Below are 4,398 nucleotides of genomic sequence, written 5' to 3'. Positions count from 1 at the left end.
TTAGAAAATTGATGAAGTTATTGTGTCCCCGTACCAAATCCCATGTAGATTCCACTTCACTAGGCAGGCGATAGCGAGATTTTGCCAATTAATTCCATTGATGTATAATTATTAATTCCAGTGATCTTGCCATTTAATTCCAGTGATTTGGACGTATAATTACAGTGATCTTGACAATTAATTCCAGTGATTTCTAATTATTAATTACAGTGATCTTGCCAAATAATTCCAGTGATTTGGACTTAGCATTACAGTGATTTTACCAATTAATATCAGTGATTTATAATTATTAATTACAGTGATCTTGCTAAATAATTCCAGTGATTTGGACGTATAATTCCAGTGGGAATTGTTTGTTTTGCTTGGCTTAGTCATACAGCTACCTCTTTGCACATCTTCGACATCTTTGCATGAGGTGCTGTTTGGGGCCTAGTTTTTAAAAAGTGCCATCCTGTGTGACACTGCTGTATGAGTCTTGGAGTACTGCTGTATTAGTCCTTGGGTACTGCCGTATAAGTCCACCAATTGCAGATTTTGCAGTGACTGGAGGGTGCTGGAGATGCTGTCAGTGGACCGAACAAATGCGGCCCACTCTTGACATTCAGCCACTGCGTGAGACTACTAGATGGGCCAGGTGGTTGTGTCGCTTAGCTTAGGCCTACAGCAACCTCGGTGCACCTTTTTTTCTTCTTTGCATCATGTGCTGTTAGGCCCTTTTTTTGATATCTGCCCTCCTGTCTGACACTGCAGTGCCACTCCTAGATGGGCCAGGTGTTTGTGCTGACCACTTGGGTCGCTTAGCTTAGTCATCCAGTGACCTCGGTGCAACCTTTTGGCCTAAAAACAATATTGTGAGGTGTTCAGAATAGACTGGAAATGAGTGGAAATTCTGGTTATTGAGGTTAATAATACTATAGGATCAAAATTACCCCCAAATTCTATCATTTAAGATGTTTTTGAGGGTTTTATGAAAAAAAAACACCCGAATCCAATACGCACCCGAATCCGACAAAAATTCAAAAGGGAGGTTTTGGCAAAACGCGTCCGAATCCAAAACACGACCACAGAACCGAATCCAAAACCAAAACACAAAACTAGAGATGAGCGGGTTTGGTTCTCCGAGATCCTAACCCCCCCGAACTTCACGTGGTTTACACGAGTCCGAGTCAGCCTCGGTTCTTCCCGCCTGACTCGGAAAACCCGAACAAGGCAAAACGTCATTATCCCGCTGTCGGATTTTCGCGAGGTTCGGATTCCATATAAAGAGCCGAGCGTCGCCGCCATTTTCACTCGTGCATTGTCGAGATAGCCAGAGGACGTGGCTACATTCTCTGAGTGGAACGCTCAATATCAGCTCAATATCAGTGCTCATTATCTGTGCTGCATTGTAGTGACCAGTATACTACAGTACAATAGTCCAGTGCTGTTCTCGCGGGTGTGGTATTGAAAGTCGACAGTAACTAGGTCGACAATGTCTAGGTCGACCACTATTGGTCGACAGTAACTAGGTTGACAGTGTGTCTAGGTCGACAGGGTCTTTAGTTCGACATGTTCTAGGTCGACAGGTCAAAAGGTCGACATAAGTTTTTAATGTTATTTTGGTGTCGTTTTCTTTGTAGAGTGACCGGGAACCCCAATTAGTGCACCCCGTCCCCTCGCATGGTGCCTTCGCTCCGCTACCGCTTCGCTCGGCACAGGTTACCGTTCCAATCGTAGTCCACGTGGATCGTTAAGTATGAAAAGGTTCAAAAAAAGAAAAAAATTGTGAAAAACTCATGTCGACCTTTTGACCTGTCGACCTAGAACATGTCGACCTAAAGACCCTGTCAACCTAGTTACTGTTGACCAATAGTGGTCGACCTAGACATTGTCGACCTAGTTACTTTCAGTCCGGATCCCTGTTCTCGCTGCCCAGTGGCAGTTCTAGTATCCTCATCAGTGCTCATTGTCTTGCTGCTGCATTGTGGTGACCAGTATATTACAGTACAATAGTCCAGTGCTGTTCTCGCTGCCCAGTGTCAGTTCTAGTATCCTCATCAGTGCTCATTGTCTTGCTGCTGCATTGTGGTGACCAGTATATTACAATACAATAGTCCAGTGCTGTTCTCGCTGCCCAGTGTCAGTTCTAGTATCCTCATCAGTCCTCATTGTCTTGCTGCTGCATTGTGGTGACCAGTATGTTACAGTACAATAGTCCAGTGTTGTTCTCGATGCCCAGTGTCAGTACTAGTATCCTCATCAGTGCTCATTGTCTTGCTGCTGTATTGTGGTGACCAGTATATTAGAGTACATTAGTCCTGTGCTGTTTTAGCTGTCAGTGTCAGTTCTAGTATCCTCATCAGTGCCTATTGTCTTGCTGCTGCATTGTGGTGACCAGTATATTACAGTACAATAGTCCAGTGCTGTTCTCGCTGCCCAGTATCAGTTCTGGTATCCTCATCAGTGCTCATTGTCTTGCTGCTGCATTGTAGTGACTAGTATATTACAGTTCAATAGTCCAGTGCTGTTCTCGCTGCCCAGTGTCAGTTCTAGTATCCTCATCAGTGCCTATTGTCTTGCTGCTGCATTGTGGTGACCAGTATATTACAGTACAATAGTCCAGTGCTGTTCTCGCTGCCCAGTGTCAGTTGTAGTATCCTCATCAGTGCTCATTGTCTTGCTGCTGCATTGTGGTGACCAGTATATTACAGTACATTAGTCCAGTGCTGTTCTCGCTGCCCAGTGTCAGTTCTAGTATCCTCATCAGTGCTCATTGTCTTGCTGCTGCATTGTGGTGACTAGTATATTACAGTTCAATAGTCCAGTGCTGTTCTCGCTGCCCAGTGTCAGTTCTAGTATCCTCATCAGTGCTCTTTGTCTTGCTGCTGCATTGTGGTGACCAGTATACTACTGTACATTACTAAAAGTCCAGTGTCTTGTGCTGCATCTTGCTGCTGTAGGGTGCTGTGGTTGTATCCTGTCACTGTGCATAGGTCATCATCATTCCAGTCACAGTGGCATCTGGTATATATCTAGTGATATCTAATTCCAGACATTACTGCCATCTAATTCCAGATATATTACTGGCATATAATTCCACACATTAAAAAAATGGAGAACAAAAATGTGGAGGGTAAAATAGGGAAAGATCAAGATCCACTTCCACCTACTGCTGAAGCTGCTGCCACTAGTCATGGCAGAGACGATGAAATGCTATCAACGTTGTCTGCTTAGGCCGATGCCCATTGTCATAGTAGAGAGCATGTAAAATCCAAAAAGTAAAAGTTTAGTAAAATGATGACACAAATATCTAAATTTAAAATCGTCGAAGGAGAAGCATTAACTTGCCAATAATAAGATTTTACTCACCGGTAAATCTATTTCTCGTAGTCCGTAGTGGATGCTGGGAACTCCGTAAGGACCATGGGGAATAGACGGGCTCCGCAGGAGACTGGGCACTCTAAAAGAAAGATTAGGTACTATCTGGTGTGCACTGGCTCCTCCCTCTATGCCCCTCCTCCAGACCTCAGTTAGGATACTGTGCCCGGAAGAGCTGACACAATAAGGAAGGATTTTGAATCCCGGGTAGGACTCATACCAGCCACACCAATCACACCATATAACTTGTGATACTATACCCAGTTAACAGTATGAATATAACTGAGCCTCTCAACAGATGGCTCAACAATAACCCTTTAGTTAGGCAATAACTGTATACAAGTATTGCAGACAATCCGCACTTGGGATGGGCGCCCAGCATCCACTACGGACTACGAGAAATAGATTTACCGGTGAGTAAAATCTTAATTTCTCTGACGTCCTAGTGGATGCTGGGAACTCCGTAAGGACCATGGGGATTATACCAAAGCTCCCAAACGGGCGGGAGAGTGCGGATGACTCTGCAGCACCGAATGAGAGAACTCAAGGTCCTCCTCAGCCAGGGTATCAAATTTGTAGAATTTAGCAAACGTGTTTTCCCCTGACCTAGTTGCAGCTCGGCAAAGTTGTAAAGCCGAGACCCCTCGGGCAGCCGCCCAAGATGAGCCCACCTTCCTTGTGGAATGGGCTTTTACTGATTTAGGATGCGGCAATCCAGCCGCAGAATGTGCCAGCTGAATTGTGGTACAAATCCAGCGAGCAATAGTCTGCTTAGAAGCAGGAGCACCTATTTTGTTGGGTGCATACAGGATAAAAAGCGAGTCGGTTTTCCTGACTCCAGCCATCCTGGAAACACAAATTTTCAAGGCCCTGACTACGTCCAGTAACTTGGAATCTTCCAAGTCCCTAGTAGCCGCAGGCACTACAATAGGTTGGTTCAAGTGAAAAGCTGATACCACCTTAGGGAGAAACTGGGGACGAGTCCTCAATTCTGCCCTGTCCATATGGAAAATCAGATAAGGGCTTTACATGACAAAGCTG

Source organism: Pseudophryne corroboree, chromosome 7 (genome assembly GCF_028390025.1).
Source record: "Pseudophryne corroboree isolate aPseCor3 chromosome 7, aPseCor3.hap2, whole genome shotgun sequence".
Classification (NCBI taxonomy): domain Eukaryota; kingdom Metazoa; phylum Chordata; class Amphibia; order Anura; family Myobatrachidae; genus Pseudophryne; species Pseudophryne corroboree.
This window is presented reverse-complemented; position numbering follows the sequence as displayed.